The sequence below is a fragment of the Nicotiana tabacum genome, chromosome 12 (genome assembly GCF_000715075.1).
Source record: "Nicotiana tabacum cultivar K326 chromosome 12, ASM71507v2, whole genome shotgun sequence".
Lineage (NCBI taxonomy): Eukaryota > Viridiplantae > Streptophyta > Magnoliopsida > Solanales > Solanaceae > Nicotiana > Nicotiana tabacum.
In genome coordinates this window covers 110,611,891-110,636,895 of record NC_134091.1, presented here as the reverse complement: position 1 = coordinate 110,636,895, position 25,005 = coordinate 110,611,891, and the positions used below count along the sequence as shown (strand labels likewise).

At 41.5% G+C, this 25,005-nt stretch overlaps 1 pseudogene; it reads left to right on the top strand.

Moving 5' to 3' along the window:
* LOC142167327 (DExH-box ATP-dependent RNA helicase DExH12-like) overlaps nt 1–25,005 on the top strand; it is a 53,310-nt pseudogene that overhangs the window by 18,247 nt on the left and 10,058 nt on the right.

Sequence of the window (25,005 nt, the reverse complement as noted above, 5' to 3'; positions counted from 1 at the left end):
GCCGATAAACCTCGGCTCAGCTTGCCCTTCTTTTCGAACCTCATAACACCCTTCATGGGTGACACCCGAGGCCGATAAACCTCCAACCATGAATGCAACGTCGCGAACCTTCTGATTCGCATAACTCTTCTGTCTGAACTGGGCTGTGCGTAGTATATCCTGAATCACCTTAACCTTCTCCAGAGCATCCTGAACCAAGTCTGTACCTAATATCTAAGCTCGCCCAGCTCGAACCAACCCACTGGAGACCTACATCGCCTACCATACAGAGCCTCATACGGTGCCATCTGGATGCTTGACTGATAACTGTTGTGGTAAGAAAACTCCGCTAGAGACAAGAACTGATCCCACGAAACCCCAAACTCCATCACACACACATGGAGCATGTCCTCTAATATCTGAATAGTGTGCTCAGATTATCCGTCCGTCTGAGGGTGAAATGTTGTGCTTAACTCCACTCGAGTACCCAACTCATGTTGTAAGGCCCTCCAGAACCGTGATGTAAACTGCGTACCTCGGTCAGAGATGATAGATACTGGTACGCCATGAAGCCTGACGATTTCGCGGGTTATACACTCGAGCCAGCTGCTCGAAAGAATAGGTAGTCATCATAGGAATGAAATGAGCTGATTTGGTCAGCCTGTCCACAATCACCCAAACTGCATCAAACTTCCACTGATTCCGTGGAAGCCCAACAACAAAATCCATATTGATCCACTCCCATTTCCACTCCGGAATTTCTAACTTCTTAAGCAACCCACCTGGCCGTTGATGCTCATACTTCACCTGCTGGCAATTTAGACACCGAGCCACATACTCCACTATGTTCTTCTTCATTTTCCTCCACCAGTAATGCTGTCTCAAGTCCTGATACATCTTCGCGGCACCCGGATGAATAGAATACGACGAACTCTGAGTCTCCTGGAGAATCAGCTCACGCAAACAATCTACATTGGGCACATATAGCCTGCCCTGCATCCTCAATGCACCATCATCCCCAATAGTGACCTTCTTAGCATCACCGTGCTGGACCGTGTCCTTGAGGACAAGCAGATGGGGGTCATCATACTGACACTCACTGATACAATCATAAATAGAAGACCGAGAGACCACACAAGCCACAACCCGACTCGGCTCAGAAATATCAAATCTAACAAACTGGCTGGCTAAGGCCTGAACATCCAATGCCAATAGCCTCTCTGCTGCTGGAAGATATGCTAAGCTCCCCAAACTCTCCGCCCAGCGACTCAAGGCATCGGCCACCACATTGGCCTTCCCGAGATGATACAAAATAGTGATATCATAGTCCTTAAGAATCTCCAACCACCTCCGCTAATGCAAGTAAAGATCCTTCTATTTGAACAGATGCTGCAAACTCCGATGATTAGTGTAAATCTCATAATGGACCTCGTACAAATAGTGTCGCCAAACCTTCAAGGCGTGAACAATAGCTGCTAACTCAAGGTCGTGGACATGATAGTTCTTCTCATGCGGCTTCAACTGGTGTGAAGCATAAGCAATCACTCTACCCTCCTGCATCAAGACGCACCCAATACCGATACGCGAGGCATCACAATACACTGTGTAAGAACCAGAAGCTTATGGTAGAACTAGAACTCGAGCCGTAGTCAAAGCAGTCTTGAGCTTCTGAAAGCTCTCCTCGCACTCATCCGACCACCTAAAAGGAGCATCCTTTTGGGTCAATTTAGTTAAGGGCGATGCAATAGATGAGAAACCCTCCATAAAATGACAGTAATAACCAGCCAAACCGAGAAAGCTCTGAATCTCCGTGGCTGAGGATGGTCTGGGCCAACTCTGAACTGCCTTTATCTTCTTCGGATCCACCTGAATACCCTCACTGGACACCACGTGCCCAAGAACGCCACTGAATTGAGCCAGAATTCACACTTAGAGAACTTTGCATAAAGTTTCCCCTAACTCAACCGCTGCAACATGATCCTCAAATGCTGGGCATGCTCCTTCTGGCTATGAGAGTATACCGGGATATCATCAATGAATACAATAACGAACGAGTCAAGATAAGGCTGAAACACATTGTTTATCAGATGAACGTTGTTAGGGCGTTGGTCAACCCAAAAGACATCACAAGGAACTCATAATGGCCATATCTAATCCTAAAAGTTGTATTAAGAATATATGAGTCCCAAATCTTCAACTGGTGATACCCTGACCTCAAATCAATCTTGAAGAACACCATCGCTCCCTGAAGCTGGTCAAACAGATCATCAATACGTGGCAAAGGATACTTGTTCTTGATTGTGACCTTGTTCAACTGCCTATAATCAATGCACATACTCATAGTACCATCCTTCTTCTCTACAAATAGAAACGGTGCACCCCAAGGTGACACACTAAGCCGGATAAATCCATTATCAAGGAGTTCCTAAAGTTGTTCCTTTAATTCCTTCAACTCCGCCGGTGCCATGCAATACAGTAGAATAGAAATGGGCTGAGTGCCTGGCAACAAATCAATACCGAAATCAATATCCCTGTCAGGCAGCATGCCTGGCAGGTCTGCAGGAAACATATCCGAGAAATCTCGCACCACCGGAACAGAATCAATAGCAGGGGTCTCTGCACTAACATCCCTCACAAAGGGAAGATAAGATAAACAACCCTTCTCAACCATCCGTTGAGCCTTCAAGTATAAAATCACTCTACTGGGAACATAGTCTATAGAGCCGCTCCACTCAACCCTCGGCAACCCCGGCATCGCCAACGTCACGGTCTTAGCATGATAATCTAGAACAGCATGACATGGAGACAACCAATCCATACCCAAAATCATATCATAATCGACCATACTAAACAACAAGAGATCTACTCTAGTCTCCAGACTCCCAATAGTCACCACACATGACCGATATACACCGTCCACAATAATAGTATCACCCACTGGAGTGGATACATGAACAGATGAAATAAGAGACTCACAGGGCATATCCAGATAATGAGCGAAATATGAGGACACATATGAATAAGTGGAACTAGGGTCAAATAATACAGAGGCATCTCTATGGCAAACTGAGACAATTCCTGGAATTATAACATCTGAAGCAATGACATCTGGTCTGGCAGGGAGGGCATAGAAATGGACCTGGCCGCCCCCTGATCGGCCTCCCCCTCTCGGGTGGCCCCTAGCTGACTGAGCTCCACCCTGAGCTGGCTGAGCGTGTGGTGAAGAAACTGGTGTTGATGTCATAGACTAGCTCCTCTACTGAGCTGGACCTCCAACTAGGCGGGGACACTAGCTCCTCATCTGACAAAACTCTCCACACTCATAGCAACTCCTCGGTATTGGTGTTGGGGATTGAAGGGAGCCCCGAGCACCGGGATAACTGGTAGAAGGACCTGGCATAGACGATCCCTGACCCGATGGAGCACGGGATGAACTATGAGCTGGGAGAGCACTGAGAGATGAATGGCCATGCTGATAACTATGTGAACCATGGCCAGATGATGTACCACGGTAAACTGGGCGAGTCGTCTGAGCATGTCTAAAAGGACGACCACTACCGTGGTGGAACTGACCCCAGAAGGAACACCGCTAAATCCACCGTATACACGAGGCCTCTTGGCCTCCCTCTCAACCCGCTCCTGGCTGCGAACTATCTCAATATGACGAGCAATGTCGACAACCTAATCAAAAGTAGCACCAGACACTCTCTCTGGTCATAAGCAATCGCAGCTGAAAAGTGAGGCCATCTATGAACCTCCTGATCCTATCACTATCTGTGGGAACCAACCAGATAGCATGATGGGCCAACTCAGAAAATCTCATCTCATACTACGTCACAGACATATCACCCTGATGAAGCTGCTGGAACTGCCTGCACATCTCCTCTCTGTGGGACTGAGGCACAAACTTCTCCAGGAATAGACCGGAGAACTACTGCCAAGTAAGGGGTGTTGCGTCGACCGGACTACGCCTCTCGTAAGCCTCCCACCAACTGAAGGTAGCCCCAAAGAACTGAAAAATAGTGAACGAGACCCCAATGGTTTCTAGAATGCCTGATGTACGGAGTATCCTTTGACACCTGTCCAAGAAGCCCTGTGCATCCTCTCCCTCGGTACCACTAAAAAATGGAGGCCGGAGTCTCCCAAACCTCTCCAATCGACATTTCTCATCATCGGGCATGACAGGAACCACATAGTCCTGAGCAGCAACAACCGGCTGGGCTGGTGTCTGGAGTCCCTGTACCACCTGCTCTGGTGTGCAGGCGGCAGGAGTTTGAGCACCTCCTCTAACCTGAGAAGTGGTTGTTGCGGCCGGAACAGAGACCGCCTGACCTAAGGCCTCCTGAAGGCCAGGAATCACAATGGGCACAGGTGGTGCCTAAGCTGGTCCCACAAGCTCATCCACAAGTGGAGCCTGCTCCTGAACTAGGGAAACTGGTGGGTTTGCAGGTGCTACCCTAACTGCACCTCTTCCCTTACCGCTGCCTCTACCGCTACCTCGGCCTCTCGCGGCCTGACTGGTGGTACTGGTGGCTGTCCATCCTGCCCCGTAGCACGCGTCCTCACCATCTCTGAGAGAATAGAACAACAGAAATTCAGTTACTAGAATCAAACGATTCGCATGACAAGAATTCAAGAATGTGAAATTTCCTAAGGGTCGGCAACCTCTCGAAGATAAGTACAGACGTCTCCGTACCGATCCGCAAGACTCTACTAAACCTTCTCATGACTCGTAAGACCTATGTAACCTAGGCTCTAATACCAACTTGTCACGACCCCAAACCCTAACCTGTCGTGATGGAGGCTATCGATGGTACTAGGCAAGCCTAGTTTTCAAAATACTTCAATTGTTTCACAAAAATAAACCAAAAGCTTGATATGACAGATTTTTCATAAAGATAGGAGTTAAACTCAAAATACAACGCGGAAAAATAGCCCCAAACATCGGGGTGTCACCAAGTCATGAGCATCTAAACAACCAATCTAAGAAACAACGTCCACAAGAGTATGTGTCTAAATGCCAATATAGAAAAAGAAAGATAACAAGAAAGGAGAGACAAGGACTGCGAACGTTGGCAGCTACCTCATGAATCTCCGATACTCAACCACGCACGAGATCAATGTCCTCCGTGACCGGATACACCTAGATCTGCACATGAAGTGCAGGGTATCGCGTGAGTACAACCAACTCGGTAAGTAACAAAAATAAATAAGGAGCTGAGAAGTAGTGACGAGCTATACAATTAGCGTTTACTTCAGAAATTTCACCAATGAAAGTAGACATGATTTAATTCCGGCAAATATAAGTTCAGTCAGTTGTACATTTACTACGTTCAGATAAACCGGATACAATATTTTCTAGAAGTTCAGAACAATGACATAATTCAGCTAAGTGCAGCAACAAAGAAAACAAATGCAACCTCCCAAGGTAACTATAACTCAAGCTCTCAATAGCTCAGCACTCGGCTCTCAGCCCTCAATAATCACACTCAATAGGTACTTGCGCTCGCTGGGGGTGTACAGACTCCGGAGGGGCTCCTTCAGCCCAATCACTATATCGCTACGGCGTGAAGCCCGATCCAATCATATAAGTAGTCATAAAGTTTGTTGCGGAGTGTAACCCGATCCACAATCATTAAATAGCCATAAGGCTCGTTGCGGCGTGCAACCCGATCCATATACATTCAGCCCTCAGGCACGTTGCGACATGCAACCCGATCCATATACCTCACATAGCTCACATCTCGGCACTGAGGCCCTATCTCAGTCACTAACCTCTCCCGCCTCTCGGGCTCTCAGAAATCATACAAATCAGCCCAAAAGAGATGGTAACAAGTATCAACAAGAAAACAAGAGGAAACGGAGATATGACATGCAAGTAAAACTGTGACTGAGTACAAGACAACAAATAACAGCTAATTCAACAAGTACCCGACCGCTACGGGTCCCACAGTGATATCATATGGCCTAAGCATGGTTTCTAACATGAATGGCAGACAAATTTCTAGAAGACAGAGGGAACATGTAATTAACAATAAGCTATTTGACATTACAGTCTCACGGAACGAACAAAGTCATAATTCCCCACGGTGCACGCCCACATGCCCGTCACCTAGCATGTTCGTCACCTCCAAAATAATCACATCATATCTGGGGTTACATACCCTCAGGACCAGATTTAAGACTATTACTTACCTCAATCCGAGCAAAACTCTACTCCAATATGACTTTGCCTCGCGAATCAGCCTCCGAACGTCTCGAATCTAGCCACAAGTAGTACAATACAATCAATACGGACTAAAGGAATCAATTTCACAAGAAAAGTACGAAATTATAATCCAAAATCCAAAATTTGTCAAAAGCCAGCCCCGGGCCCATGCATCGAAATACGAAAAAAGTCACAAAACCCGAAAGCCCATTCACTCACGAGTTCACAAAAATTATCCAAATCCGATATCAAAATCTCAATCAAAACCCAAAATCTTAGTTGAAGAACTTCTTCCCATTTTTCCAAAATTTTCCACACAAATGCGAAATTAAAAGATGAAATTAGTGATAGATTAGTGGGATATAACCAAAATCAAGTGAAGAATCGTTACCCAATTGATTTCTTTGAAAATCCCTCAAAATCTCACCCAAATTCGAGCTCTCAAACTCAAGTTTTGATAAAAATGGTCAAACCCTCGTTTTTGAAATCTTATATTCTGCTCAGGCAAAACCTTCTTCGCGAACACGGCCACACCCTCGCGTTCGCGTATAACAAAATCCAGTGACCAAAATTCCTCCTTCGCGAATGTGAGGGACCTCTCATGAACGCGTACCTTTCACTTCCTGGTGCTTCGCAAACGCAACACCCGCTGCGCGAACGTGTAGAACAAATCCTTGGGGTTCCCGGCTGCTCCACTTCCTCTACACGAATGCGATGTCCTTCTCATGTTTGCAATGCACTGATCCTCAAACCTTTGCGAATGTGTCCCCATCTTCACGAACGCGAAGAAAAACTCTAGCTGGCCTCTCAAATGCCTTACGCGATCGCGAGACCTCTCTCACGAATGCGATGAAGAAAAGTCTGCAACACAAATACCAGAAAATCTGCTATCTCTCCTAAGTCTGAAATGATCCATTAACCACCCGAAATCAAATTAGTCCTAAAACACCATACAAACTTAGTCGAGCCTTCAAATCATATCAAATAACGCTAAAAACACGAATCACCCTCTAATTCAAACTTAATGAACTTTGGAACCTCAAACTTCTACAACTGATGCCGAAATATATCAAACCACGTCCGATTGACCTCAACTTTTGCACACAAGTTATATTCAACATTACGGACCTACTCCAACTTCCGGAATCGGAATCCGACCCCAATATCAAAAAGTCCACTTTCGGTCAAAATCTCTAAAAATTCGACTTTCGCCATTTCAAGCCTAATTCTACTACGGACCTCCAAATCACATTCTGGACGCGCTCCCAAGTCCAAAATCATCCAACGGAGCTAACGGAACCGACGAAACTCCATTCCAGAGTTGTCTTCATACAGTTCCGGCTACGGTCAAAATTCTAAGACTTAAGCTTCCGTTTTAGGGACAAAGTGTCCCAAATCACTCCAAAACCACAACAAAACCTCCCGGCAAGTCTCATAAGCAAAAAATGATATAGGGGAAGCAGTAAATAGGGGATCAGGGCTACAATTCTTGAGACGACCGGCCAGGTCGTCACAGAGAACTCCCGAAGAACCGCCTCGTAATCTCAAAAGTAAATGTGTAGGGAGAACTCCCGAAGAACCGCCTCGTAGTCTCAAAGTAAATGTGAAGGGAGAACTCACGAGGAACCGCCTCGTAGTCTCAAAAGTAAACATACAACTCAAATCGATAAATACAATAGTTAACATCAAGATTTCTACAATTAAACTGATAAAGAACATGGAAAAGCATGAAATCAACTAGGCATGCTTCACAGAGTTCAAATAAGCAGTTAAATCACGTAGACCCGCGATATTAGACTAAACAGGATAACTACACATATTGGAATAGCTCAATTAAGAATGAAAACAGACTAATACTCATTTAAACGATATAACTCAAATTAAAGGAAAACTAGGTTGCTACTCAATAAAATAAATCGGATTTTACAACAAATAGCTCGTGTACGTACTCGTCACCTCACATACACGGTGCTCACATATCACAATACTACCAAATCCTAAGGGGATTTCCCTCACACAAGGTTAGGCAAGCCACTTACCTCGAACCAAGCTCAATCAATTGGTAACAATGCCTTTTTCCACGAATATCCGACTCTGAATGGCCCAAACCTAGCCAAAATCAATTACATACCATAAATACAACTATAAGAAATTAATCTAATTAATTAAATAAAAGCTAAAGCAAGAAATTAGAAAATCGTCCCAAAACGTCGACTCGGGGACACGTCTCGGAATCGTATGAAAGTCACAAAATATGAACACTCATTCAGTCACGAGTTCACTCGTACCAAAATTATCCAAATCCGATATCAAAATCCAAATCAAAGCTCAAAATTTTATTTGAAGAACCTTCCAACTTGTTCCCAAATTTCTCAACCAAATTCCTTAATTAAATGATGAATTCAACTATAGATTAATGGAATACAACCATAAACGAGTTAAGAATCACTATCCCAAAGTTTTCTCTAGAAAATCCTTGAATTATCACCTCAATCCGATCTCTCAAAGACCCCAAATGAAAATTAGATCAAACCCTCAAAATTTCCCCTTTTCTGCCTAGCGATCTCGCACCTGCGGACCTCTAGTCGCACCTGCGACGCCGCACCTGTGGAATTTCCATCGCAGCTGCAGAAATGACTTAAGAGGCCTGGAACCGCTTCTGCAATAAGGTGGCCGCACCTACACGTGTGCACCTGCAGACAATGATTCGCTTCTGTGAAGTCCTCTCCCACTCGGCTCCCGCTTCTGCGATCACTTCCCCGCAGGAGCGGAGCACTAGTTACCCAGACTAGGGCCGCATCTGCAAGCTCCCTTCCATATGTGCGAGTCCGCACCTGCGGTCTCCCCACTGCAAGTGCAAAAACACCATAAACCAGAGAACTTCAGCAACTGCATAAATCCAAATTTAATCCGTTAAGCATCCGAAACACACTCGAGGCCCCCGGGACCTCAACCAAACATACCAACAAGTCCTAAAATACCATAAGAACTTAGTCGTACCCTCAAATCACATCAAACAATGCTAAAAACACGAATCTCCCTCCGATTCAAACTTAATGAACTTTGAAACTTCAAACTTCTATAACCGATGCCGAAACCTATCAAATCACGTCTGATTGACCTAACATTTTGCACACAAGTCATAATTGACATTACCGACCTACTCCAATTTCCGGAATCAGAATCCGACCCCGATATCAAAAATTCCACTACCGGTCAAAATCTCCAAAAATTTGACTTTCGCCAATTCAAGACAAAATCAGCTACAGACCCCCAAAACACAATCCGTATATGCCCCTAAGTCCAAAATCACCCAACGGAGCTAACGGAACTAATGAAACTCCATTCCTGAGTTTTCTTCACTTGGTTCCAACTACAGTAAAAAATCCTAAGACTTAAGCTTCCATTTAGGGACTAAGTGTCCTAATTCACTATGAAACCACAACAACAACCTTCCGGCAAGTCACATAAGCAGAAAATGATATGGGGAAAGCAGTAAACAGGGGATCAGGGCTATAACTCTCAAAATGACCGGCTGGGTCGTTACATCCTCCCCCTCTTAAAATAATCATTCATCCTCGAACGAGTATAGAGACATACCCGAAGTGGTGAAAAGATGAGGATAGCGGCTGCGCATATCATGCTCGCTCTCCCAAGTCGCCTCCTCGACCGGCTGGCCCCTCCACTGAAACTTCACGGAAGCAATGTTCTTTACCCTTAGCTTTCGAACCTGCCTATCCAAAATAGACACTGGTTCTTCAACATAGGATAAATCCTTGTCCAACTGGACTGATCTAAAATCCAACACATGAGACAATCGCCGTGATACTTCCACAGCATTGAAACATGGAATACTGGATGAACTTCTGCTAGACTGGGAAGTAAGGAAAACTCATAAGCAACCTCCCAACATGTTGCAACACCTCAAATGGGCCGATAAATCTTGGGCTCAACTTTTCCTTCTTTCCGAACCTCGTAAGACCCTTCATAGGTGACAACCAGAGCAAGACCCGTTCCCCAACCATGAATGCAGCATCACGAACCTTCTGATCTGCATAACTCTTCTGTCTGTACTGGGCTGCGCGAAGTCAATCCTGAATTACCTTCACCTTATCCAGGGCATCCTGAACCAAGTCTATACCCAATAATCTAGCCTCGCCCAGCTCGAACCAACCCACTGGAGACCGACACCACCTACCATACAGAGCCTTATACGGTGCCATCTAGATGCTCGACTGATAACAGTTGTTGTAGGCAAACTCTGCAAGTGGCAAGAACTGATCCTAAGAACCTCCAAAATCTATCACACACGCACAAAGCATATCCTCTAATATCTGAATAGTGTGCTCGGACTGCCCGTCTGTCTGAGGGTGAAATGTTATGCTCAGCTCTACTCGAGTACCCAACTCATGTTGTACGGCCCTCCAAAACCGTGATGTAAACTGCGTACCCCGGTCAGAGATGATAGATACCGGTACGCCATGAAACCTGATAATCTCGCAGATATAAACTCGAGCCAGCTGCTCAGAAGAATAGGTAGTCATCACCGGAATACAATGAGCTCACTTGGTCAGCCTATCCACAATCACCCAAACTGCATCAAACTTCTGCTGGGTCCGTGGAAGTCCAACCACGAAATCCATAGTGATCCGCTCCCATTTCCACTCCGGAATCTCTAACTTCTAAAGCAATTCGCCTAGCTGTTGATGCTCATACTTTACCTGTTGGAAATTTAGACAAAGAGAAACATACTCCACTATGTCCTTATTCATCCTCCTCCACCAGTAATGCTTCCTCAAGTCCTAGTACATCTTCGTGGCACCCGGATGAATGGAGTACCATGAGCTATGAGCCTCCTGGAGAATCAACTCATGCAACCCATCTACATTGGGCACACATAGCCTTCCCTGCATCCTTAATGCACCATCATCTCCAATAGTGACCTCCTTAGCATCACTGTGCTGAACCGTGTCTATAAGGACAAGCATATGGGGGTCATCATACTGACTGTAACGACCCAACTTATCATTTTAAGAATTAACGCCCCGTTCAGTGACTTAAGATCTCGAGCAGCTTTGTAATATGTATTATGACCTACGTGTGTGGTCGAGTTTTGTTTTCGGGAGATTCAGAATTTAATTAAAAGAACAATTCTCATTTTGAAGCTTAAAATGAAAAGAGTTTACCAGAGTTTGACTTTTGAGCAAATGACTCCGGAATGTAATTCTGATGATATCAATAGCTTCGTATGATGATTTCGAACTGAGGCGTGTGTCCGGATTTGGATTTGGAAGTCCATAGAACAATTTGACGCATTTTGGTAAAAGTTGAAAAAAAGAAGATTTTTAGAAAGTTTGATCGGGAATTGACTTTATTGATATCGGGGTCAAAATTTGATTCTGTAAATTGGAACAGATCCATTATGGCATTTATGACTTGTGTGCAAAATTTGAAGTCATTCCGGATTGATTTGATACGCTTCGGCGCAAATTATAGAATTTGGAAATTTCAAAACTCATAAATCGATTCGAGGTGCGATTCATTGTTTAGGCATTGTTTGATGTGATTTGAAACCTCGACTAAGTTTGTATCATGTTTTGAGACTTGTTGGTATGATTTGACGGGGTCTTGAGGGGCTTGGGTATATTTTTGGATCATTGGTTGAGAGACTAGTAAAGTTAAGAAATTTGGGAGTTTGACCATGGTCAATATCGGGTCAAGACGACTTCTTTTTAGTGTTTTGATTGTGTGAGCAGGTCCGTAGCATATTTTATGATTGAAATTCATATATGGTTTGTATCCGGGAGGTTCCGGATGAGTTTCAGGGTGGTTTCAGATCATTTCGGAGAAGTTTGAGTTTGCTGGTTTCTGGTGAGGTACTGTTAATTCGCAATTACGAACCATTTATCGCAATTGCGTAAACACTGTTCATTCGCAATTGCGAACCATTTATTGCAATTGCAAAAACACTATTCACTCACAATTGCGAACAATTTGTCGCAATTGTAAACACTGTTCATGGGAGGTATTGTTCATTCGCAAATGTGAAGTTTTTGTCCGCAAATGCGAACCTAGGCAAAAACTTAAGGATTGAAAATAAGTCATTTCTTCATTTTCTATTGGGATTTTTGGAGCTCGATTTTTGGGCGATTTTGAGGATTTCTTCACGACTTCGACTGTGCTAAGTGTTCTATATCGGAAAGTGATTATATTTCATGAATCTATGGTTATATTCATCGTTTAATTCGAGTTTTAATGGATGAAATTGGAATTTTTTTAAAACTTCTCAAAAATAAAAATTTAAGATTTGGAGGACGATTTGTTATTAGAATTTGATAAAATCAGTATGGTTGAACTCGTATCAGAATGGGTGTTCTGATTCCGTAAAAATTCTATCAGGTTCCGAGAGGCGGGCCCCGCGTTGACTTTTGATTGACTCTTTAGAATAAAATTTTAAGTCGACGTTTTATCATCCGAAATTGTTTCCGATTAATTTTAATGAAGTTATATAATTAATTTAGTTAGATTTGAGCTGTACGGAGGTCAATTCAAGCAAGAAGTTAATTTTGGAATATCGGCCTAACTTCAAAAATATAAGTATCTTGCCTAAATTTTACTGGGGGAATTACCCCTTAGGCATTGAGTCTTATGTGAAAAACTGTGTAATTGAAAATCATGTACGCGAGTTGACGGGTACGTACTTTGTTTATATGTGCAAATTATATCGGCTAAAATTCTTAGACGCCCTTATGTACTAAATTGGAAATTATTGGCACTTATTAAATCCTCTATTTGTCATGCCTAAATCCTTGTTTGTTGAATTTATTTTTATATGATGATTTGGTGTGATTGCCACCTTGATTTTATGTGAATCCCGTGATTTTGTTGAGTTGATATTTTCTGGAGATAATTTCATTCTATATTATTTATTTGTAAATAATTTATTAAACAATTTTAAAATAAGACATTAATCTATTTGCCAAAAATTTGGATTAAAGAAGGTGTTGTTCCTTGATGAATTACTTTCCAGTCATGTTGTTGAAATTGGTATTGAGTTATAAAGGTCGTAAATCATACTGAGGCAAAGTGTTAAATTGTGAAATATTATTTTGTTGAATTGTTCACCCCCGAATATTTTGTTAAGATTTTGTGTACATTATGGTCGAGACATGGGCTCCTTATTGTGGAAAATAATGTATTGTTGATTTCTATGGCAAGTTGTAATATTTGAGCACTTGATGTGCAATTTTTGATATGTTGTAATATTTGAGCACTTGATGTGCAATTTGTGATATGTTGTAATATTTGAGCACTTGAGGTGCAATTTGTGATATGTTTTGATATTTGAGCACTTGATGTGCAATTTATAATATGTTGTGATAATTGAGCACTTGAGGTACAAGTTGTGTTATACTGTGATAATCAGGCACTTGAGGTGCGAATTGTGATATATTGTGATATTGATACGCATGCGGTAGTATAAGGTCTGGGTGTGGAAACGCATGCGGTGAGATAAGGGGAGTTTGATACGCATGGCTAGTAGGGGAACTACTAGAAGCCATGCGGTGTGATAAGGGTGGCTAAAACGTGGGATGCTATTTAAGGAAAAATGATTTTTAAAACGAAATGTGAAGGCTCCCGCGGTGATATAAGGAAAGATTGTGAATTTATTTCTAATTTGGGACTACGAGGCGGTACCTCAGGAGTGCCCTTTGTTGAAATTTATTTATGATTTGGGACTACGAGGCGGTGCCTCGGGAGTGCCCTTTGTTGATATCTCTTTATGGTTGCACTTGCCATTTGTTATTTTATTTTTCCATAATTTGCAAATTCTTGTGTTCTCCGTGATGTATTATTTAACTTAATATTAAGTATTTTGTATTTCTTGTTGTATTGTGTTGGCTTTGGCTTTTTTGTACCAGACTCTGAGGGTTTGTATTTTTGGGTTGTACTTATTTTCGATGATTTAGTTGTTTTAAATAAAAAGAAATTACTATTATATTTTAATTTAATAAGTTTTACATCCAAATCAGTAACTTATCTTATGCTTTATTTTAATTGAAATGTCATTTTTCTTCACTCAAACGATTTCTAAAGTAAAGTTATTTCTTTGTTGATTTCTTACTTGATTTAAAGGTTTTAACCTTACTTTATTGAAAATAAATTGATCCTACTATTTTTATATATTGATATTTTGGGCACGTGAGTTATCCGTGCAGAACCGGGGTGCCTCTGACCCATTGCATTATAATTTTCCACAGCATTCACTTCCGAGGAAATGTGCAGGGAGAACTCCCGAGCAACCGCCTCATAGTCTCAAAGTAAATGTGCAGGGAGAACTCCCGAGGAACCGCCTCGTAGTCTCAAAAGTAAACACACACCTCAAACCGATAAATACAATAGTTAATAGCAAGATTTCTATAGTTATACTGATAAAGAACAAGGAAAAGTCGGAAATCTATTAGGCATACTTCACAGAGTTCAAATAAGCAGTTAAAGCGTGTAGACATGCGATATTAGACTAAACAGGATAACTACACATATTGGAATAGCTCAATTAAGAATGAAAATAGATTAATACTCATTTAAATGGCATAACTCAAATTAAAGGAAAAACAGATTGCTACTCAGTAAAATAAATTGGGTTTTACAACAAATAGCACGTCTATGTACTCGTCACCTCACGTACACGGCGCTCACATATCACAACAGTACCAAATCCTAAGGGGATTTCCCCCACACAAGGTTAGGCAAGCCACTTACCTCGAACCAAGCTCAATCAATTGGTAACAATGCTTTTTCCACAAATATACGACTCTGAATGGCCCAAATCTAACCAAAATCAATTACATACCATAAATACAACTATAAGAAATTAATCTAATTAATGAAATAAAAGCTAAATCAAGAAATTAGAAAATCGCCACAAAGAGTCGACCCGGGCCCACGTCTCGGAATCGGGTAAAAGTTATAAAATATGAACACCCATTCACTCACGAGTTCATTCATACCAAAATTATCCAAATTTGATATCAAAATTCGAATAAAAACTCAAAAATATATTTAAAGAACCTTCCAACTTTTTTCCAAATTTCTCAACCAAATTCCTTAATTAAATGATGAATTCAACTATAGAATAATGGAATACAACCATAAACGAGTTAAGAATTATTACCCCAAATTTCTCTCCGAAAAATCCTTGAATTATCGCCTCAATCCGAGCTCTTAAAGACCCAAAATGAAAATGAGATCAAACCCTTGAAATTTCCCCTTTTCTGCCTAGCGATCTCGCACTTGCGGATCTCTAGTCGCACCTGCGCCGCCGCACCTGCGAAATTTCCATCGCAGGTGCGAAAATGCTTAAGAGGACTGGGACCGCTTCTGCGATAAGGTGGCCACACCTACGCGTGCGCACCTGCGGACAATGATCCGCTTCTGCGAAGTCCTCACCCACTCGGCTCCTGCTTCTGCGATCACTCCGCCGCAGGAGCGGCTCCGCTTCTGTGCCCCTTTTGTCGCACATGCGACCACTGGTTACCCAGACCAAGGCCGCATCTGCGAGCTCCCTTCCATACGTGCGTGTCCGCAGCTGCGGTCTCCCCACCGCAGGTGCGAAAACACCAGAAACCGGAAATCTTCAGCAATTACATAAATCCAAATTCAATCCGTTAAGCATCAGAAACACACCCGAGGCCCCCGGGACCTCAACCAAACATACCAACAAGTCCTAAAACACCATACGAACTTAATCGAGCCCTCAAATTACATCAAACAACGCTAAAAACATGAATCACCCTTCGATTCAAAGTTAATGAACTGTGAAACTTCAAACTTCTACAACCGATGCCAAAACCTATCAAATCACGTCCGATTGACCTCATATTTTTCACACATCATAATTGACATTACGGACCTACTCCAACTTCCGAAATAGGAATCCGTCCCCGATATCAAAAAGTCCACTACCGGTCAAAATCTCCAAAAATTCGACTTTTGCCAATTCAAGCCAAAATACGCTATAGACCTTCTGAACACAATCCGGGCACGCCCCTAAGTCTAAAATCACCCAACGGAGCTAACAGAACCGACAAAACTCCATTCTGGAGTCAACTTCACATAGTTCCAACTACAGTAAAAAATACTAAGACTTAAGCTCCCATTTAGGGACTAAGTGTCCCAATTCACTCTGAAACCACAACAACAACAACCTCTCGGAAAGTCACATAAGCAGAAAAAGATATGGGGAAAGCAGTAAACAGGGGATTGGGGCTATAACTCTCAAAACGACTAGCTAGGTCGTTACAACCGGATGTCTCCATATCATACTATTCTGTACTGTCACGCAAAAATGATGACATTCGAAATACCGGTATTGCCGAAGGTTGAGTGGAGAGGGTCTCCAAATTATGTTCCCAGCAGAGTAATTTCTTACTTGAAGGCTCAACGTATGGTTGGGAAAGGGTGTTTGTCATATTTGGCCTTTGTGAGAGATGTCGATGCACACACTCTTACTATTAACTTTGTACCAGTAGTGCGGGATTTTCTGGATGTATTTCCTGCAGACCTGTCGGGTATGCCACCCGACAGGGATATTGATTTTGGTATTGACTTGGTGCCGGGCAGTCAACCCATTTCTATTCCTCCGTATCGTATGGCACCAGCTGAATTGAAATAATTGAAAGAGCAATTTGAAGAACTTCTTGAGTTCTATTTCTGAAAAAGAAAAACGATACTATGCGGATGTGTATCGACTACAGGTAGTTGAACAAAGTTACAATCAAAAATAAATATCCCTTGCGTATTGATGATTTATTTGACCAGCTTCAGGGAGCGGGGGTATTCTCCAAAATTGTGTTGAGATCCGGGTATCACCAGTTGAAAATTCGAGATTCAGATATTCTAAATACGACATTCAGGACTCGTTATGGTCACTATGAATTTCTCGTGATGTCTTTTGGGCTGACTAACGCCCCAGTAGCATTTATGCACTTGATGAATAGTGTATTCCAGTCGTATCTTGATTCATTTGTTGTAGTAGTTATTGATGATATCCTAGTGTACTCACGTAGCCAGGAGGAGCATGCACGACACTTGAGTATTGTACTACAGAGGCTGAGAGAGGAGAAACTTTATGCCAAATTCTCTAAGTGTGAGTTCTGGCTTAGTTCAGTAGCATTCTTGGGACACATAGTGTCTAGTGAAGGAATTAAGGTGGATCCGAAAGAAGATAGAGGCAGTTCAGAGTTGGCCCAGGCCATCTTCAGCTACTGAGATTCAAAGTTTTCTCGGCTTGACTGATTATTATCGTCGCTTTGTGGAAGGATTTTCGTCTATTGCATCGTCTTTGACTAAATTGACCCAAAAAGGTGCTCTATTCAGGTGGTCAGATGAGTGTCAAGAGAGCTTTCAGAAGCTCAAGACTGCCTTGACCACAGCTCCAGTTCTAGTTTTGCCTCCAGCTTCAGGTTCTTATACTGTGTATTGTGATGCTTCTCGGATTGGTATTGGGTATGTCTTAATGCAAGAGGGTAGAGTGATTGCTTATGCTTCACGCCAGCTGAAGCCACATGAAAAGAACTACCTTGTCCATGATTTAGAATTGGCAGCCATTTTTCATGCATTGAAAATTTGGAGGCACTATCTCTATGTTGTGCCTTGTGAGGTATTTACAGATCATCGGAATCTTCAGCACTTATTCAAATAGAAGGATCTAATTTTGAGGTAGCAGAGATGGTTGGAGCTACTAAAGAACTATGATATCACTATTTTGTATCATCCCGGGAAGGCTAATGTGGTGGCCGATGCCTTGAGTAGAAAGGCGGTGAGTATGGGTAGCCTTGAACTAATTCATGTTGGTGAAAGGCCTTTTGCAGTTGATGTTCAGACCTTGGATAATCCGTTCGAGAGGTTAGATGTTTCGGAGCCTAGTCGGGTTCTAGCCTGTGTTATTTCACGGTCTTCCTTATATGACCGCATCAGAGAGTGCCAGTATTATGATCCCCATTTTATTGTCCTGAAGGACACAGTCAGCACTGTGATGCCAAAGATGTTACTATAGGAGATGATGGGATATTGAGGATGCATGGTCGGAATTATATGCCAAATGTAGATGGGCTGCGTGAATTGATTCTTGAAAGAAGCCCACAGTTCGCGGTATTCCATTCATCCGGGTACTGCAAAGATGCATCAGGACAAGACAACACTATTGGTGGAGAAAAATGAAGAAATATATAGTTGGATTTGTAGATCGGTGTTTAAATTGTCAACAGATGAAATACGAGCATCAGAGACTGGGCAGATTGCTTCAAAAACTTGAAATTCTGGAATGGAAGTGGGAGCGTATTCCCACGGACTTTGTAGTTGGACTCCCACGGATTCTGAGTAAGTTTGATGATGTTTAGGTGCTTGTAGATCGGTAGACCAAGTTCGCGCATTTTATTCCAGTCGGTACTACTTATTCTTCGGAGTGGTTGGCTGAGATTTATGTCTGTGATATTGTTTGCCTTCATGGTGTGCCAGTGCCCATCATTTCTGATCGGGGCACCCAGTTTACATCATATTTTTGGAAGGCAGTACAGCGAGAGTTAGGTACACAGGTACAATTGAGTACATCATTTTACCCTCAGATGGACGGACAGTCCGAGCACACTATTCAGATATTGAAAGATATGCTACGCGCTTGTGTTATAGATTTTGGTGGTTCTTGGGATCAGTTTCTACCACTTGCAGAGTTTTCTTACTGTCATGACCCAAAATCCACTATAGATCGTGATGGCGCCTAACGTCGCCGTCAGGCAAGCCAACAGTAATTTACTAATTCAATTACTCATCTTTATTACTTTTGAAATCATAATTTCCATTAACTAAATAGTATGAAATAGAATTTACAGGGTGAAACAATGATGGTTATGTGAATTATCGTACTAAACATCCAGTAGGAACCCCCAAAACCCGGTGTCACAAGTGCATGAGCATTAAGTAGGAAATATGAATAATGCCACATCTGTCTGGAATAAAAATTAGACAGGAGTATGTAAATAAATTTTATGGAGACTCTGTATGCTGCGGATTCGTAACATGGAATGCAGCTCACTGTAAGTCTCCACAATAGCTGCGCCTCTGCGCCCAAAAGATCACAAGACATACATGTACCTGTATAAAAATGTGGATCAAGTGTAGTATGAGTACGTAAATCAATACGTACCCAGTAAGTATCAAGTCTAACCTCAAAGAAATAGTGACGAGAGGTCGCCATCGACACTTACTAAAGGTCCAATAAAGCAACATAATAAAAGCATGAGCAGATATGAAGTATATGGAAATAATGGGGTAAATCTGTAAGTTACATAGTTTTCCAAATATTTCCTTTAAGGCATGAATTTCTAAATCTTGTATTCTATCATATTGACTCAAAAAATGTCAAGTGTCATTATCAAATAAATAAGGAATACCATATAAAATGCTGGGCATCAGTGGAAAGATTTACTTGTGAATATTCGAGCTACTAACGATATAATGCATGATTCTACCGAGGTCGTTCCGCCCGATCCAGAATAATGTGTACATTGCCGAAGGTCGAGCTGCACAAACCATAGATGCATCTATACTGTCGAGGAGTTCGGCCCGCTCCACAAGAAAGGAGGACACTTTATGAACCTCCGGAATGAGAATCTATCACAAGGCTAACACATAAGGATGTACAATTTCTATTAACGGTCGAGTAATTTGCACAAACATTCAAGTGTGTGAAATTTCGGTCTTTTACTATTTTCGCTTACAATTTCCAATATAATTCAATTACTTTAATTAATAAATGATGCAAACATTACAAGTAATTCATGATTTGGGTCCTAAACTACCCGGATATAGCATAATTAGTAGCTACGCACAGACTCTCGTCACCTAGTGCGTACGTATCCCCCACAATTAGCAGCAAATATTAATTTAAATCATATATGGGGTAAATTTCCTCTTACATGGTTAGACAAGAGACTTACCTAGTCTCAAAGCTCTCTTCCCGATCACAATTTCGCGTTAAAGCCTCAATTTGGTGCCGAAAAATCCTAAGCTAGCCAAATGTTATATAATTTAATCAATACATGCTCAATAATTTGAAGTTAAATTATTAGATTAATTAACCGTCCCAAATTGGTAAAATTCCTAAAATTTATCCCGGGCCCACATGCCCCAATTCCGGAAATTTTCAGAGGAAATCGTCACCCATAACCTTAAGAACTTAAATATGCAATTTGTACCCCATTCCATAACCATTTTCGTGGTTAAAATCTCATTTTTATCAAAACCTAGGTTTTTCATCTAAACCCTTGACTTCCACAATTTACATATTAAAAATCTACCCATAATCTATGTATTTAACTCACAATTTAATACCTACCATTAGATATCCCAACTACATCAAAATAAATATAAAAAATTCATAAATATCCATTTAGGCTTCACAACTCGGCAGCAAGCCTTCAACCATCCCAAATTATCCAATAGGCTCATCCATTAGCCTATTCAATTTAATTCTTATTATTTAATACTCATTTGGAGTCAGTAATAATACTATGTTAATTACCCAACATCATCAAGTCACTATTCATTGCCTTCTCCAACAAAACTCTAGGTCCAAGAACATCCATTTCTAGAACTATTGTTGTATCTTATCCAAATGGTGATTCCCAATTAAATTCGCTCATCAATTAAGTTATCAAGTCTATTGGAATCATTAGAAACTCAAGATATATGTATTTATATCAATTCATCGCTATTCATCTTCTTCTTTAACCAAAATGGCATTCTCAAGACCCACCCTTAGGGTTCATACAATATCCCATTATAACTTCAAATAAAACTCATAAACATGCTACCCATACTCTAATATGACATATATATGAAGCTCAATTGAAGGGATTACCTCTTGGTGGAAGTGAAGGTATTACCTCTTGGTGGAAGAATCTCACTTTTCCTCTTTTTGGTGTTCTTGAAGATTCAACCCATTTCCCATGGATTTGATCCATAATAATGTTAGTGTTATCACTAAATGATGTTATATAATCATCCTTGTACCAAAATAACTTACCTTGAAGTGTATCCATGGTGGTAGAGCTCCTTCTTCTCTCTAGAAATCAATTCCAAGTTGAAGAACTAATGTTTTCTCTCTCTCTAAACCCCTTGTTTCAGCCCAGCCCTTTTTAAATGGCCCCTAAAGTTGCATAGCCTCCCTGCGTAGGCTACGCACAAAGGCTATGAAGGGTGGACTTCTAACCCCCTTAAGTTGGAAGCTGTTGGATTTGCCTACGCAATGGTGCGTTGGCTACGCTGCTATGCTGCGTAGGCTACGCTACTATGCTGCGTATGCTACGCAAGACTCGCCTAGCTGTTCTGCCATCCTTTAGTAAAAAGGTCATAACCTCTTGTAGGAATCTCCAAATGACAAACGGTTTGAAGTATTAGAAACTAGACACATAGACCTTTCTTGTGATAGGTTATACACCATATAACTCTATATAGCTTGAGAGTTATTCTTGTTTGAAGTTAGGTCTTGTGCGAACTCACTTGAAACTTTATCCCATCATATAATTTTCAACTTGACTTAGCCTTAGGGATCTTCTTAGACTATAAACCATTCTTAATGCACCTCATACATTTATTATCATGGTCAATTGATATCATTCAAATTATCAGTCTTGTTCATACCTGAGTTAATATAATTAGCACCCGCCAATCTTCTTAATGGTCTTAAAACTCTTCAAAATTTTCTAGGGTGTTACACTTACAATAACAACTACCAATCGAGCATTCAGATGGCTCCGTATGAGGCTTTATATGGAAGACAGTATCGGTCTCCGGTGGGTTGGTTTAAACTGGGTGAGACTAGGCTATTGGGTACTGATTTAGTTTAGGATTCTTTGGAAAATGTTAAATTGATTCAGGAACGACTTCACATAGCGCAGTCTAGACAGAAGAGTTATGCCGACTGGAAGGTTCGCATTGTTGCTTATATGGTAGGAGAGAAGGTACTACTCTGAGTTTCACCTATGAAGGGTGTTATGACATTTGGGAAGAAGGGCAAGTTGTGTCCTAGGTATATTGGACCTTTTGAAATACTTGAGAAGATTGGAGATGTGGCTTATGAACTTGCATTGCCGCCTAATCTATCGGGTGTTCATCCAGTGTTTCATGTATCTATACTCCGGAAGTATGTCAGGGATCCATCTCATGTTTTGGATTTTAGCACAGTGCAATTAAATGGTAATTTGACTTATGATGTGGAGCCCGTAGCCATTTTACACCAGCAGGTTCGAAATTTGAGATCAAAGAACATAGCTTCAGTGAAAGTACAGTGGAGAGGCCAGCCAGTCAGAGAATCTACTTGGGAGACTAAGCGGGAGATGCAAAGAAAATATCCATACCTATTTGAGGCTCCAGGTATGATTCTAAACCCGCTCGAGGACGAACGTTTGTTTAAGAGGGGGAGAATGTAATGACTCGGCAGTTCGTTTTGAGTATTACAACCCTGTTCCCCCATTTACTGCTCAATGTATGCTTTACAGTTGTTTTATGACTTGTCGCGGTAATTGGTTCGGGTCCGGTGAGGTCTTGAAATGAATTAGAACACTTAGTTCCAAAGTTTAAAGCTTAAGTTGAAAAGGTTGGCTGGATGTCGACCTATGTGTAAATGATCCCGGAATAAAGTTTTGATGATTCCAATAGCTCTGTATGGTGATTTTGGACTTAGGAGAGTGTCCGGAAAAATTATTTGGAAGTCCGTACTTAAATTAGGCTTGAAATGGCTAAAATAAAAATTTAAGTTTAGAAGTTTGACCGGGGAGTTGACTTTTTGATATCGGAGTCGGGATCCAGTTCTGAAGATTTTCATAGCTTTGTTATATCATTTATGACTTGTGTGCAAAATTTGAGGTCAATCGGAATTGAATTGATATGTTTCACTATCGAATGTAGAAGTTGAAATTTGTTAGTTTTTGTTAAGCTTGAATTGGGGTGTGATTTGTGATTTTAGCATTATTTGATGTGATTTGAGATTTCGACTAAGTCCGTATGATGTTTTAGGACTTGTTGGTATATTTGGTTGAGGTTCTGGGGTCCTCGGGTGAGTTTCGGATGGTTAACGGATTGAAATTTGGACTTAAACAGCTGCAGGCATTTTCTGATGCCTGTATCTAGTTTCCTTCATCACGTTCGCGAGGGGAGTCTTGCGTTCACAAAGAGGAAATTTGGACTGGCCCATTTTGTGCTTCGCGTTCGCGATCGAGGGCATTCGTTCGCGAAGGGTCGAGGGGCAAAGCTACGCGTTTGTGATCGAGGTCTCGCATTCGCAAAAGGGAAAACCGGCCTGGGGGAATTGGTTTTCTCGTTCGCGAGACCAGGCTCGCATTCGCGAAGGAGGAAATCCGGGCAGCATAATTTTGTGCCTCGCGAACGCGAGGAAGCTTCCGCGTTCGCGAAGAAGTAACACCTGGACAAAAACTTTAAGTTCTCCCATTTTTTATTTTTGACAAATTGGAGCTCGGGAAGAGGTAATGTTTGGGAGATTTTCAAGGAAAACAATGGGGTAAGTATTCTTAACTCAATTTTGGTCAAATTACCCGAATCTATGGTTATTTTTAATATTTAATTGGTGAATTAAGTTGGAAAATTTAGAAAATCCTCTTGGTTTAATTTTAAGATTTGAGGGTCGAGTTGATGTTGGAATTTAGTAATTTTGGTATGGTTGGACTCGTGGTTGAATGTGTATTCATATTTTATAACTTTTATCGGGTTCCGAGACATGGGCCCCACAGGTAATTTTTGAGTTAAATTTCGGGTTTTGTTGAAAAATTTGTATTTTCATATGGAATAAATTCCTATGTTTGTATTGAGTGAATCGAATTAATTATGACTAGATACGAGGCTTTCGGAGACCAATTTGCGAGGCAAAGGCATATCGGAGTAAGAAATCACACGGTTTGAGGTAAGTAACACTTCTAAACTTGGTTCTGAGGGTATGAATCCCCGAATTTGGTGTTATATAAATTGTTTGGAGGTGACACACACACGATAGTTGACGAGCATGTGGATGTGCACCATTGAAATTGTGACTTGAATAAATTCTCTGAAGTTGTAAAATTAAAGAATCATGTTATTATCCAAATATTCTCCATGTATTAGGAAATTGAGCTGAGACTCATATTAAAGATCACGTTTAGGCTACATGCCTATGTTTTGGGACCCATAGGGTCGTGTTGTTGTTGAATTTAATTATTTTAAAATGCACATTTCATACTCAGTCAATTCATGAATGCGAGGATATTTATGGGATCGGGGCTTCCCGCCTGCAACATGTCATATCGGCTTTATATATATTATTATTATTATTATATAGAACGGGGCTGCCCGCCTGCAGCAGGCCTTATAGGCTTTATCATTATATGGATCGGGGATGCCCGCCTGCAGCATGCCAAATCGGCTTTATATCACGCTTGGGCTGAAGGAGCCCCTCCGGAGTCTGCACCTCCCTCTCCCCCCACAGTGAGCGTAGATGATTTATATACGGGGTGGACTTCCCACGGCATGGACTTGTCTTACTTAATTATATTTGTGATGAATTTCCCTAGATTGGCCTTATACGGTACTGAATAACTGATTGTCGGTCAGTGTGTGTGTGTGTGTGTGTGTGTGTGTGTGTGTGTGTGTGTGTATATATATATATATATATATATATATATATATATATATATATATATATATATATATATATATATATATATATATATACACACACACACACACACACACACACACACCAGAAATAG